Below are 16356 nucleotides of genomic sequence, written 5' to 3'. Positions count from 1 at the left end.
AAATACATATTTATGAATTGATATGTGCCATTAACTTCATTAAACCTATAGAAGAGTACATATGGATAGTAGTTATTGCTTATAATTCGTACGAAAGTTTAAATTATCAATACTTGTTTTCTTTCCTCTCTTTCTAATGAAATTTATCATATAAAAATGAAAAAAAACAGGAATTAATGAAAATGAATAAAAACACTAATTACGAACCATGGAACTTAAAACTTCATAAAAGAAAATTTTTTAAAATTTTAGGTTTCTATATACACATGTACAATATGGAAAAAAAATAGAAACTATCACGCAAACTTCGTTCAAATAATTATTTGAAGGAATTCTACCAAAAACTATAATTTATAGAGAAGTATTGTTTTTCCATATTTTAGCCAAATAGAAAAAAAGTGAAGTTAGGTCTTTAAGTCCAAAAATATTATATATTTCTAAATAATATGAGTCGAATTTTGAGTTATTAAACGACGATAGCTCTTGTTTTAACACTAGTACAAGGAATCACTATTAGCTCAGAGCTTTTATGTAAATAATATAGTTAACCTGAAAACTGAAAATTGATCATAAATTATTACTTTGAAACTTGTTATTGTATTCCTTTTATTTGTTCTAGTCAAAAAAAGAAAGAAAAAAGAACTTAATAAATACATTATTCCGATTCCAAAAAATTAAACTCTTTAAGGGCTGTGACTTCCCTGGAATGAAAACGAAAACATCAAATTCATCAATATAAATCAAGGAATTAAAATTATCAAAAACTTTCATTTGGTGCTAAATGATCCACGTACGAAAATGTAAAATAGCTAAATGTTTCAAATATTCCGCTAGTACTACTAACTTAATGTAAAATTATTCCATTCCAATATGATAATTCTTTGCAAGAATTAGTACATAAAGTATAAAAAAAGGGAAAAATAATTCAGCTTAAATGTAGAACAATTAAAATGCCATCAAACGCTAGAATTTCATTCAAAATCTTTTCATTGAACACATTTAGCCCTTCTCAGAGCGGAAGGGCTTGTTTACTCCTATGTTTCTTCTTCCGATTCCTAAAAAAATATTTCCCCTTATTACTTCCGCCGCGCTGTATGATTAGCATGCAATGCGTGCTATTGTGAATAGTATTGATTTATCAATGAGTTTTATTCTCTAGGTCAATTGTACGCAATTTTACAAACAGATTTTAAAAACCGAATTTATCTTTATAGTACGAGATACCATGCACAAAAATGCTCTACTCCTATTTGTCTTTCTAAGTATTCTAAAGATTTAATTTTTTATTTCTGTAATAATACGATATCAATGATTGTTCGTAATTAAATAAATTTTCAAAAAGCGTAATCATAGTTCAAGAGTCAAGATGCAACTGAAGTACTAAAGGTACAATGTACAATAAAGGTAGAATGATTGTATCTGTTATTTCGTACTATTTATTTAATTTTTATATAGTAATCTTTTTATCATTTTTCTATTAAAATATTTACTTTTTATAATTACTTTAAAAATATTTAGTAATAATTACTAAATGAAATATAATAAAACGGCATTGACTAGTTGGTAGGTTATAAGGATGTTAGCTAGTTCGACTTTGACCAGTTGATTATAAATTAAATTAATTTCCAAGTGATAAATGTAGTTATTTTGTAGGTATTACATTTTGCATTTTTATTGAATACTAACGTGATAAACACTTGTTATTATTAAAAATCACACTTCAAAATTCTTTTCTAGTTAGCTGTCTTTAAAGCGTGTTATAGTCATATAAATGTTGGACTGTCCCATCAACTCAGAAGCTTATAAAGCTGTGTAAATCAAAAACATATTTTTTTTTCTTCTTTTTATTAATTGAAGGTTGTATTAATGCATAGATTCAATAAAATAACTTTAAAACTTAAGTATTTTAAATAACGCAAGTTATAATTTAGCTAGTTCAGTATATGAATAATTTTGTTAAAATTAAATTTTTCAGATACAAATTTTTTAGTGTATTATTGGGTAGACTTTGGGATAAAATTATCTAAGCTTCTTTTTATGAATTATTTTCCTTTTTTAATTCATTTTATAATTTTTTTTAACAATTGTGACCAATTTGTTACAAATAATCTTAAAAAATGCTTTATATTAGCATTTAGGTAGATCAAATGTAATATATGAGAAATTAGAAATCTTAAAAATTTTAGGTGTCTCAATTAAAACTTTTACATATAACCTAGACCAATAAAAATGTTGTAAGCCATTAATAATTCTTTAGTATATGTAATTTTCAGTCTTTATAAAGAACTAATATTAAAAAAGGCAATATTTTATAATTCGAATTTGCAAGCATTCGAATTTAATAATATACTAATTTTTCTCATTTTTTCCAAAAATTAGAAAATATTAGGAATAAATGCAAAAAATGAAATTTTACCGTGTTCATACTTTAAAAAATGCTTTAGTTAATGTTAAACACGTTAAGTAACGGAAGTAACGTTATTACAGGTTATATTTGCTTGCATTGCTATAAATTATGTTGAACTAAATATTTCGGTTGCGTGTAAAATTATTATATATTTGATTTTTATGCATGAAATTTTAAACATAGTTCAATAAATTTGCAAATTATGATTTATTTTGAGATTTTGTTTCCTAAAAATTACCAATATATAAAAATTAAAAGCCAAATGCAATTGTGATTCTTGGAATAGTTTCAAAATTAATGTTTAATGAAGAGCTGAAATTAGTTAATGTTATCTTGATTAAGTTCATTTTGTTTTATAAATTCTAGAGTTGGAATGTTTGATTAGTGTAACTCTGCTCTGAGAATATTCAATTAAAATGTTCATAATATAGTTTTAATTCTAACACAATTTTTTTTAACTTTACAGGTCCTTTTTTGAACAATTTTTTTTCGGTTCCTCTATGGATCTAATATGAAAAAAAATTTACAATCTTCAAAACTTATTTTTTTCATACGTTATTCTCGTCATCACAATGCTTAAAGTTTACAACATAAAAAATTATCCGAAGGTAAGATTTTACATTAATATTACCTGTTTTATAAACATGCAAAAATGATTTAACTAATTTATATATGAAAGAGATTGACTAAAAAAAATAGATTCACATTACTATTAACTAAAATCAGAATTTTTATAAAGGCAGAATAAATTTCTTTTCTTTATATTCTTATGCAACCAGAATATCTCATTCTAAAAAAATAAACTTCTGATCAATATTCATAAACATTTGTTTCTACTCATTATTGTATTATTGTATATATTTCTACTCATAAGTTTAAAATTTTAAATATGTATTTGCATAGTAGTATCAGATGTTAGAAAATCAAACAAAAAATTACAAGAAAAGTCCTGCCTGAGTTTTTATGTTTTTCTTGTTTAACTTGAAAAATCTAATAATTTGATTGATTAATTGTATAACTAAAATAAAAACTCAAAAGAAGTTTGAAACGTTAAATAAAATGTCAAATTACTCTAAATATTTTAATTTTTGTAATATTCAAAGGAAAATATTATAAATATTATAAAATTTGTGATTATAAAATTACATTTTGAACATAAATGAGTTATTAATAAAAAATTCAACATTCCTGACAAAAATTAATTATCCACACTGAAATGAACGAAAAATGTTCAAATCATAAAGATCAGTATTAATCACTTAAATTAGGGGGCTGCGTAAATATGCGACATGTCTTCTAGGGGAGATCAGCAGGATTAAAATTGCAAAGGAACACAGGCGGAGAAATGTCATTGTACGCGACAAGGGGCGCTTCCCAATTATGACCTATTAAGAAGCAAGTGAAGAAGCAGTTCTTAATAGGGGAAGCACCCTCGGTGGCGTATGACGACGTTTTAATGCAGTTTTAATCCAGATGATGTGCCATAATTCCCTTAGAGATTTTTCGCAACTTGTTATATGAAACGTTTTTTTTAGCTTGTACATTTCAACGGAAATGAACTAAAATTGTTGCTTAAAAAACTATAGCTTGGAGAGTGAAACCGATTTCAGATTTAAAATTAGCGATACAAAAGTATTTAAGATCCATTAAATAACCTCATTCAGCAGAAAACAAAAAAGAATGTTCCCTATTTTATAATTAATACACACTTTGTCTTCCGAATTTGCTTAGCTGTGCTTTGATGTTTGTTTTGTATTAATAGTAATCTAATCAAAGTCGTAATGCAAGAAAAAAAGTATTTACTGCACGCATTTATTTTCATGAGAGTCGTGGTTCATTTAAAAAAATTTAGTTTATAAATTATGCTTGAAAATCTAGTCCAATAGTTCAGAATCTTATTCGGAAAATATGCACTTCAATTATTTAGATATCATAACATAAACAGTCATAATAAATTATTTTCGATCTTGGATTCGATCATTTTTCATAACGTTTTGAAGGGGTGTAGGGAGAATAAAAAAAATGCATCTTTTGTCCAATTTGCTAAGCACTTAATATGAGACTACAACAAGGTCAATGAAGTGTCATATTAAGTACAATGATCAATGAAATGCTAAAGATGTGCAAACGATAATGGCTATTTGTTATGATTTTGCAATTATAATAAAACCATTCCTTTAACTTTTAAGACATATATTTCGATTGTATGCAAAATCAAGATAATTAATATTTATAAATTTTTAATACATTCAGACTTTGAATTTACTCGAATCTATTTCTTTCTCTAATATTACTGATTAAGAAATAACAATAATTTTTACGCCACCGTCATTTCTTTAAACGCCAATTTAAAATACATTAACACAATGAGCACTAAAATAAGAATTCTCTTTATTGCATGATGCGAAATTAAACTTTTCCAGATAAAAACAGTCGTTTAAAGGAAGAAGCATTCTTGTTTTCTCAGAAATCGTAGGTTCCATTATCTAAGTAACTGTTTTCCTAAACGACACGCTATGATTTTTCCCAACAAAGTGAAAAAAGAAATCATTTCATAATGTTCCATATTTTTTTTTCACATTTCCGTTTTGTAGCTATTAATTTAATGGTAAAATAGATCTTTTTGCGGTTGACAGTCACGTAATGCAGTTTAGTAGAGTTCTGGCTCAGTGTGACTTTCCGCTTCGTCAGTATAGGTTGCCAAGAAATTTCGGGTCGTGTATTATACTTATCTTTGCTAACGCGGGTCACGTAGAATACACCTTGGAAAAAGCCATTTACGTAAATGATGGTTAGCTTTATGGTCAAATGCGCCCAAGGTTGCCAGTGTCTGACGTGGTCAAGAAGAGTCTGGTTAACTTTTTAGAAGTAATATTTCTATGCGATAGCACTAAAAATACACTGTTGAAAATTAGGCGAAAATTACTTAATCTTTCCTTTAGGATAATCATTCATAATAACGTACAAATTAATTGAAAAAAGGATTGTGTAATAGTAATAATTAATTGAGAAAAGGATTATGCAACAGTAATAATTAATTGAAAAAAGGATTATGTTAAGTTAATAAAAGATTAAGTTAAAAACTTTAATAATTAAATGATCATGTAAAATAATTTTTAATAATTACTATATTGAAAAAAAAATTAAATATAAAAAATGTACTGAATCTGAAAATTAATTTGAAGTAGTATAGTAAAAATAGGGGTTAAACTCGAAATAATCATAGTAATAATAAATTTAAAAAAATATACCCCAAAAAGCCTAATAAGTTGTTATTAGTAAGTGGTTAACAGTTATAGGACGTCGTATGTAGGGTTCTAGGGAAATGTGTGAATAGATGGGGGAAGCTTAATTATTGCTAACTAGATAAATGAGGTATTGTCTCTAGCAGAGTTGGCCAAAAATGTAATCGATTACATTTTTTGATTACAGTAATCAATTACTTGTAATCATGATTACAATTTTCAAATATTTTGATTACAGCTGTAATCATGATTACAATATTGATTACAGTAATCAATTACTTGTAATCGTGATTACAAAGTTTGATTACAGCTGTAATCATGATTACATAGTCGATTACAGTAATCAATTACTTGTAATCATGATTACAATTTTCAAAAAATTTTGATTACAGCTGTAATCATGATTACAATTTTGATTACAGTAATCAATTACTTGTAATCATGATTCCAAGTAATTGCGATTACAAGTAATCACAACAAAAACGATTACAAGTAATTATGATTACAAGTAATCAAAATATATGATTACATGTAATTTGATTACATGTAATTTGATTACATGTAATTATGATTACATGTAATCTAATTACACGATTACAAGACTATTGTATTCTTATAAATGATTATATTTTACAGTAGATAGTAGAATGTATTTTATAATGATACATTTTGCACGTATTAACATGTACTGCATTTTGTACGTATTTGTATACGTACAAATGAATGTAACTGAAATGTATGTACATATGATTTTATCTAGTGCATATGTTCAGACATTTTAGTATCACACACATGTACATACACTTATATTGTAGGTATAAAATATATGTACGTATGTATATAGATAATAATTACGTATGTATGTGCAAACAATGTAGGCATGTACATTTATACACAATGAATATATGCATTTTATGCAAATATTTGTGTATGTAAAATGTATATCTATGTTCATGTACGCATGTATATACAAGTACTTGTGTTTGTACGAACATACATACATTGTCTGTACAATGTATGTCCCATGCATGTATGTGCAATTTATTTATGAACAGTACAATATATGTATGCATGTACAATATAGGTATATCTGTAGGATGTACAATATATGTATGTATACATGTACATGATATGCATGTCCAGTGTATTTATGTACATGTACATAATATGTTCATGCTCAATGTAAGTATCCAAATATGCATAATACATTTGTGAACTATTGTACGTACATTGGGCGTATTTATATTTCACATATATTCATACATGCATTCGACATGCATAACGTACGTACATACACACATTTGAGATGCATATATTGTACAGATGTATATACATATAGCGTACAGATGTATATACATATAGCGTACAGATGTATATTCATATAATGTACATATGATGAAATGAACATATAATGTTCATATAATGTACATATGTGTGTACATATACAGTACATATGTGCATATATATATTGGGCATAATTCTTTCGTACAAATTTTACATGTGTACATGCATGCTATCCCTATCTATGCAATGTATATATGTCCAATGAATGTATCCACACATGTACAATACACGTGTGTTCCATGTATGCATATCCATATGTACTATATATGCACGTACAATACATGAATGTATGTACGTATATTGTACATGCGTACATACATAACACGTATACATATGTACATTACACTTATGTCTAAATATGTGTACAATGCAATAAATAAAATGCATGTAAGTTAACTTTTAATGACTCAAGCAAGTTAAATGACAAAATCAAACGATATTCAAATTTAGTTTTCAACTTTAATTGTTCTATATCATTTTGAAATTCTCTGAATAAAAAATTATTTTCAGGTATTTTCATGAAATACAGATTTATTTTTTTTATAACATAATGCATGATTCATAGAAATTTTTTAAAAGGTAAGAAAAACGGTAAATTTTATGTGTGGAATTAATATTTAGAAATTCAAAATAAAATTATCGTTTGCTTTCTAAAAAATATGAGGTCGAGTTTCATATGCCTTAGAATAAATTTTAAAACAAAATTTAATAACTTTACACATATAAATTTTTTTAATGTATGCACAATGTATGTGCATATTGTAATTACATATATTTAAATGTACGCATGTATTTGTACATTACTTGTAATTATGTACATGTAAACGTTGTATGTACATGCGTACATTGTGCATATAACTATTTTTTTTGTACATCCATGCATTACATGCGCATAAGTATTAACAAAGTATGTAGTTATACAAGTACGTACGTAAGTTGTACATAAGTACATACTTTGCGTGCACATATATCGATGTACATATAAATATGCATGTATACATGTACGCATTTTATTTACGCAACTATGTGCATATATTGCACCTTTAAGTAACATTTTTACATATTGTACGTAAATACGTACAATTTTATATACATACGTACATTGTATATACGTGCTATTATCGTAAATTTATACAATATATGTACTTAAGTACATAAAAGCATGCAAACGCATAAACATTATTTTCATATACGTTCATACGTACATTGTCTATGTATACAAAGATACAAAACATTGCCTTTTTGTACAAACTAACATACATGCGTACATGTATCATAAATGCATAATTATATGTACTAAGCATATGCGCATTGCATTAAGTATATTACAATATAATTATGAATATTGTACGTACAAACAACGTTTGCGCATACATTGTATGTATAGGAATCGCAAATTGTTCGTTCAGGCGTGCGTACATTCTATGTACATAAAAATATGTAAACACATGAATACTTACATAAAAAATTTGACTATATTATACAATCGTAATAACTTGTAATCGTATAGTTTGATTACAAGTAATCACAATTACATGTAATCAAATTACATGTAATCAGGATTACATGTAATCATATATTTTGATTACTTGTAATCATAATTACTTGTAATCGTTTTTGTTGTGATTACTTGTAATCGCAATTACTTGTAATCATGATTACAAGTAATTGATTACTGTAATCAAAATTGTAATCATGATTACAGCTGTAATCAAAATTTTTTGAAAGTTGTAATCACGATTACAAGTAATTGATTACTTGTAATCGTGATTACAAGTAATTGATTACATAGCTGTAATTATCTGTAATCAATTACAGTTGTAATCGATTACTGTAATCAACGGCCAACTCTGGTCTCTAGTGTACTCTTTTACGTTGACTTTTTACGTTCTCTAGTGTACTCTTTTACGTTGACTTTTTTGCGTTCTCTGGTGTACATTACGTTGACTTCTTTGCGTTCTCTGGTGTACATTACGTTGACTTCTTTGCGTTCTCTAGTGTACATTACGTTGACTTCTTTGCGTTCTCTAGAGTACTCTTTTACGTTGAATGAGACTAAGTTCGAGGCTATAGAATAGAAGTTTTGAGGACTTTATGCGCAAAAAGCGCGATGTTTGACGTATCGATTTTTGTACAGATGTTGATTTTCAACTACTAATGAAAAAAAAGTTCTGCTGTTTTGCTCCACCGGTGTTCGCTTTTTCAGCACCCCCTCCCCTATGGTTGCTTCTTGAAATTTATAATTTTTTAAGAAAATAAAAAAACGACGCTTTCTTTATAAAATATATAATCAATAGAACTTAATGTAAAGACATTTAATATGCTAAATGAAGCAAAGTGAGCGAATAATCTACTGTTCTTACTTCAATAAAATTTAAAATTAGGAATGCAGATAGTGTGTTACAATAAGGAAAAGTAAAGGAAAAGTAATTTTATACGTTGAGGACAGAGAGTGATAATTTTGTATCGTTGTTACAGCTAAAATGGGAAAAAACTTTTAACTCTCGAGTAATTTATATTTTTCAAGATTTCAGTATAAGTGTAAAGATTTATATCTGGCAATATGTCATAACTTTCTCTTATTGTTTTTTCTTCTTTTTATTGATTCATTTTTTCAATGTATTTTTGACATCAATTCAAGTGTAAGCTTATAAAATGAAGATCTCGTGAGAAATAAAAACAATGGGTTCTTAAGGTAAAAAAGTGAAAACAATTCCTAGATAAAACACTTAAAATTGCAATAACTTTTATAAAAATTAAAATTTCGAAGAAAAAAAACTATCGTTAAGTTCATAATTTAAAACGACCCTTTCAACATATAACAGTTTTACTTTATTATTTCGTTTCAGTGCAATGTAAATCGAACCACATGCTATTCTTTATCTACAAGTTTAACTGTCAATAATTCTCGAAATTTAGTTTTTTTTTTGTTCTATCGTATACCTAGTACTTTTGTCTACTCACCTTCGTAATTTCAAGTTTCATTTTAATATCAGTTTCATTATCTTCATTGGCATAGATTTTGCACAGCAAAACAAAATGTTTCGTTAAGAAAAATGAGAAAAAATTTGAAAAAAAAAGAGAGCGGGAAATTGCAATAACTTTCGAAAAAATGAAATTTCGAAATTTTTTTTTGTTAAGTTCAGAAACGAAATGATCCTTTCTGAGCACCAAATTTTAACTATGTCGGTGCATTTGTGCGGCCTGCATTACGTACTGCTTGTTATTTTTATAATTCTCGAATTAACAATCGATTGTTAAATTTTTTTCATTCCCTCGTTTAGTTTTCTACACAGCTACGTAATTTCAAATTTTATTCTTATTTTGCACAGTAACTTTTATAGTTGCAAAGCACGGCTATAGATTTCGTACAATCTTATAGATTTTGCACAGTAAATAGTTGCAGTGCTTACGAATTTTTAATGTCGAAAATTATAAAGATATGATTCGTACTAGCATTCAATAACTAAATTGTTTCAAGTTTTCAGTTAGCTTGAAATTTAGAGCGTTATACTGTAAAATATCAAAAAATCAGGCTTAAATAAGTTATTTTCAAAAACAAATTATACACAAAAAATTTTCTTTAGAAAAAATGACATTAGAAAATTAAAAATAAATATTCCTAATGTTGATCAATCGTTACTAAGCACCATCAATAAAATAAGAATAGAAAAGCAATGAAAGCCATGAAAGCTTATTATGTAAATATTTAAATTTATTGCTAGATGATTAGAATTTGCTAAATAACAGGTGGAATCGGTATTTTATTGCTACCAGATGCTTCTCACTTTTTGAAATACGGAACAAAATATATCCTAATATATTCTTAATGTACAATGCGAGACGAAAAAAAACCCCTTCCTGAATAACTTTTGATCTAATGATTGGATCTTCATGTTCTTGGACTCATTCTTAATGATTTGAGGGGGTGCTCAAACATGTTAATTAATTAGTGCACATGGTATTCTAAGTTACAAAATCAGACACAGAAACGTATTTTCTCTGAATAAGCATACCTTTCTTCCCATGGATTCGGATTTCTGACCTCTAAAATATATGTGGTAGCCGCAACCTGAGAAATTTGGTCACCATAATTTGGACAGGAGAGCGATCCAAAGTTTGGACCCCTTAATGTTAATTTTATTTTCTGCGCATTTCGCCATATCTCAAGAACTTTTTAAGCGAATTGAAAAATTCTTGCACACAGTTATCCAACGATAATTCTATGCAAAAAATAAATTTCAGTAAATATTTATCATTTTTTATTATTTTATTAAATAATAGTCTAAAAAATTTTGAATTGTAAGGTATAAAATTTTTTACATCATTTTAAAGTATGTAATTTTGCATGGCAAAATACAAAATTTGAGAGAAATCAGATTTTGAACATGATACTTCTTTAAAACTCAATTTCTCAGGAATTAATCTACCGATTGTGCTCAAATTGTATTTCGACATGTAAAATTACATACTTTAAAATTACGTAAAACATTGTACTCCTTACAATTTGAAATTTTTTTTACAATTACTTGAGAAAATAATAAAAAATAATACGAAATAATTTTTTTTCGTAGATCCTTGTTTATCCTTGGATAAACAAATTTTATGACTGTGTGCAAAAGTTTTTCGATTTGCTTACAAAGTTCTCGAGATACGGAGAAATACGCAAAAAATAAAATAAACATTGAAGGATCCAAACTTTTACTCGTTCTCCTGATCAAACTATGGGGTCCATATTTCCCAGTTTGCCGTATTTTGAGAAATCCGTATACGTTGAAAAAAAAAATGTTTATTCAAAAAAAGTATGTTTTTGTGTCTGATTTCGTAACTCAAAGTATCGTCTGAACTAATTAGTTAGCATATTTGTGATCACCCCCTCAAGTCATTAAGGATAAGTCCTAGAACGTGAAAATCTGATCATTAGGCTGTGCATTGTATTGTACAAACAAAGATTAACCATTTAAAAAAATACATATTTTACTACGAAATCTTTTTAAAGTTCCAGGTTCCCAGGAATAATTTAATAAATTCATTTTAAATTTTTCAATATCAAATTTCGTGTTTTAACATTTAATATAGTCTGTTTTTTTCTAGTAATATTGTCTAAAAGTATTTTTGGGATTGAGATTGGTTTAGAAAAAGAAATTCATTTAGTTTATTACAGAAAATTTATTTTTAAAGCAATTGTTTGTTGTGGGAAGGAAAGTGATAGTTTAATAATTTCTCTTACTGTGATTGGTTTGTTAGAAACTTGAACTTCCTTGCTTATTAATAACTGAATTTATAAATTCTGTGCTTATTCCCTTGAAACAGAGTTTTCGTTAACCATATTTTTCATACTTGTTCATTATTTTGTATTCATGTAGGACGAAGTAAGGGGAAAATATTATATTTAGCATTTTAATAATTTATGGATATGAAATACAGCATGATACAACGGTGTCTTTTTTGCGTTACCGGTTGAATTTTTCAAACACGACTACCTCCAAAAAAATTAATTTTTTAATTTGCATTTAATTGCAGTTATTTAGATCTACGAGAAACATTTATTCATCATTGAAATTTCCATAATTTACAATATAAAATATTGATATTTTTTAATATGTGTAACAAAATAGAATTAAATCTTTTTTTATTTTGCATTTTAGTACAAATATAATTCAGATAATTTAACCGAATTTTGATAACTATCAGGTTGTTTTTTTACACTAAAAATATACCAAAATATATGTTTGCTTATAATTAGAACGTCAGAAAAATATAAAAAAAAGAGACACCGGTTTTCAATTTACGTCAAAGGGTTTTAACTACAAATAATTTCGATGAGAAATGATCAACTGAACGAACACATGACACTCAATAGAAAATAGCACCCCATTGTTGGCTTCACTTCATTGTTGTCCCCATTCTAAGTCCTTAATTTTTTTATTATTTTTCTCCGAATTATCAGCTGATAGCCGCACAAATCAAGTTGAGACAACAACTGCTCATTGACACTTGAAAAAAATAATGAAGTTGGAGGAGGTGTATTTCCCATGGTCTTGCATCATGTTAACTTTTTAGAGTTAACATTATGATTTTACATGATATATTTCTAATTCTACCTGAAAAAATCCTGTTTACTGCAAAAGTGATAAAAATAACTAAACATTAGAAGTGAAAGGCAAAATGAAAAAGAAAAGAGAAAAAAAACTCTTAAGTGATGTAAGGTTTTAAAAAGCGAAACATTCCTACACTTATATTCATTAAAATACTTGGAAACTTCTAAACAAAATTCTTTATAGTTGGTATTCAATATAAAAAAGACTATACAATCAGCTGAGCGCTTTTTAGAAATGAATGCTTAAAAATAATTTATGATAAAATTATTCCTGTGACTCCTATGGCTCCTCGAAATATGAAATATGTATCTTTAACACGTAAAAAATCAAAAATGTGATAATTTAAATAAATGTCATCAACATATTTTTTTCCCTCTTACGCACTGTAGGTATTGCGCATCGCGTGATAGGTAGCCAGCTCAATCTTACTTTCCTCTGTTTACGACGACGCAAATACTTTTCCTTCTTATGTTTAAAGAATCTTCTCAGTAGAAGATGATGGTCTTCTTCCTGTAGAAAACGGGCTTTTCGGCCGTAAATTTTATATTCCTGTTCTCTCTTATATTTTTCTGCATGACCTCCGAACGGAAGTAAGCGCAAGAAAAATGTCCCACTTTCTAGCTTGCAACGCTTACTTTTCTATTTCGGTCTCCAAAAGTGCCGACGCCCCTGCTTAGACAGAGGGGTAAGGAGAGGAAAAAGAGACTTAAAAAAGAAGAAAAAAAAGACTCTTCCACGATGACAACTTGAGACCACGTTGAGGGGGTGCAGAAATTAAAAATATAATTAAATAAATAAATAAAAGTAAAGTATCTAGCACTTCATTACCTCAAACCCTCGCCTTGATGATTATTAGTTAAAAGATTTATAATAATCGTGTCATTAAGATTAGACAAGGAGGGCGTCCCGTCTTAAATCTTCAAAGGAAAGAAGCTACGCCCTTCCGATTGGTTTTCCAGAAAAGAAATTTTGAATAGTTAAGATAGTATCCAATAGAATACTAAATATTTAAAGAATGTGGCAAGTAGTCAGTGTATAGTATATTTGGGTTGTAATATTTACTTTTATGTTGAGTTTTCGTGACCATAATGTTTCCATCAAGATTGAGGAGGTGTAAGCTGCATATGATGACAGCACACACCCATACTGAATCATTGTTTCACGAAATCGAGTGAAACTCATTGATTTTTAATAATGAGAAATTTCGCTTTTCCATGTCGTTTTTTACAGCTTAAGTATATAGTTTCAATTCATTTTATCACCAATGATAAATTGACTTCGTGACTTTGTAATTTTGAAGTCAAAAGACAATATATAAATTAGTACTGATTCAAACTAACATACGGACTCTTGGAAGAAAAATTTTCTTATATAGAGTCTGTTATTTTAACATTTCTGAAGAATTTACCTTTGCCAAATACTTATAAAAATGTCAGCTTACTCAAAAAAGACTTTTTTTTCTCGTTCATGTCGTCACTCTTACTAAAAGGATAGAAAATATACCTGAAATCAACCTTTTTCGGATCTATACCTCCTTCTCAAATTTAAATAAAGGAAGTCAGCATCATTTATATTTATATTAGCTTATAGCTGGTTATAAACAAAACCTACTTGCTTGTTATAGACTAATTTCACTTACTTTCTAACTGTAACAAAATACATTAAAGTTGGATTAGTTTTTTGTAGCCACTTTCTTATTCTTCTTCTTTATTGGCTCGACAGCTTCAAGGAGTTCTTCCAGGACTGTGAGTATTCTCCGGTATTTTTGTCCCCGAAACCAGTTAATTTTTTCCTAAACCATCTAACCATCTCAAATTCAGTCTGTCAGCTGCTTACTGTCGGCAATTTTTTTCTGCATCTTCTGTTAGTCCGGGAAAACACATCTAGTTGTTTCTAATGCCACTTGTTAGTAGCAGAAAGCTTATTTGGTGAAACCAAGTAAATTTAAGGAAGGGGGTGCGTTCCTTGTTTACCAGTGGCGTCATCTATGACCAAGAATATGACTTCAGCCGTATGCACATGTCAGAGCCCGTTTTAAGGGGCGAGTCCATTCATACATTCACCCACAAAATGTGTCGAAATTACAGATCGTAATTTTTACCTGAGTCAGAGAGCGATCAATCTCCAATTCAGTACCCCTAGGAATATTGATTTGTTACGGGAACTCGGAGGATTTTTTGACCCGACAGATTTAATATGCACCAGTCATAATTTACTACACTGAGAGTCTTCGGCAGGCGGGAATCGAACTCGTGACCACTTGGACATGGGCCCAACGCCCTACCAACCGGGTTATTCCGGTCCTACTTGTTTTTGTTTTTTTTTACAAATTTTATGCTTAGCATTTTTTTTTATTAATTTAAATTCAAGCATTCTCTTTTTAAAGCGGGATGAGAAAATTAAAAAGATTATAAAAACGACAGCGAATCTTTTATTCGGAAAGTTATTAAATATTAAAATAATAGATAAAATTTCGCACTTTTACGTTACGTTTCATAAGCCTCCGTAGTAAGATTTGAGTAATTAAGCATGATCACTTGACATGCGCATGCGTCAATTTTGGTGAAATGCACATACACCCGTGAAAAAAAGATTTCTCTGAAATCCTTCACATTAACCGCTAAAGCAGTGGTATATCATCTTATCTTCGACCACAAAATCAAAACAAACTTTACAATGGACGTGGATGTTATGGAAGTTTAACTTCTTCCAACAAAATTTTGTAATTTAAGTAAATATGTACCTTAATTTTAAATAACAAAAAATATAAATAGCCTCTTATGCACCTACACCTATTGCAATAAGACAGTCATAATTAAAACTAAAACCAATAATTTTTTATTTTATTACATCAACCAATTGTAAAATCGCACGATTTATTTTAACATTTTGTAATAATAAATCTTTTACCTTCATTTTGTAATGTTCTTCTTTATCTATCTGTAACATGTCCAGGATGTTAGTTCGAAATTACGTTAAAAAGAAAATAATAATTAATAGCTATGAATATTGTACTTGTAGCTTTGAGAAACTAAGCAATTTAAACGAAAAAATGCGAAAAAGAAAAAAAAGAAAAAAAAAAAAAGCAAACGCGAGTGTGTGTAGTTGCTTTAAATCTTAAGCGTAGGCACGTACAAAATCTAACGTAAATTTTCAAAATCTCAATAATTTTTTAAATAAAATAATTCTTTTATATGGATATTTTATCTTAAAGTGAAAAGAGAAATTAGTGGGATTTCACAATGAGTCTAATTGAAAA

The 16356-nt window shown here is 28.0% G+C and overlaps 1 protein-coding gene and 1 long non-coding RNA gene across 8 annotated transcripts in view; one reads left to right on the top strand and one right to left on the bottom strand.

Moving 5' to 3' along the window:
* The window catches only part of LOC107438011 (delta-like protein B), a 168261-nt gene that overhangs the window by 42674 nt on the left and 109231 nt on the right, over positions 1-16356 (top strand). For 4 of the 7 annotated variants that reach the window (XM_071180331.1, XM_071180323.1, XM_016050167.3 and 1 more), the window contains exon 2: positions 2874-3015. The exons of the other annotated variants lie outside the window; for them this stretch is intronic. The gene's annotated coding sequence lies outside the window, so the exon portion shown is untranslated. The remainder of the gene's footprint in view (positions 1-2873; positions 3016-16356) is intronic. 7 annotated transcript variants of the gene reach the window in all.
* The window catches only part of LOC122269130 (uncharacterized), a 92001-nt gene that overhangs the window by 17828 nt on the left and 57817 nt on the right, over positions 1-16356 (bottom strand). The window lies entirely within an intron of this gene.

The sequence above is a fragment of the Parasteatoda tepidariorum genome, chromosome 1, assembly GCF_043381705.1.
Source record: "Parasteatoda tepidariorum isolate YZ-2023 chromosome 1, CAS_Ptep_4.0, whole genome shotgun sequence".
Taxonomy (NCBI): Eukaryota; Metazoa; Arthropoda; class Arachnida; order Araneae; family Theridiidae; genus Parasteatoda; species Parasteatoda tepidariorum.
This window is presented reverse-complemented; position numbering and strand designations above follow the sequence as displayed.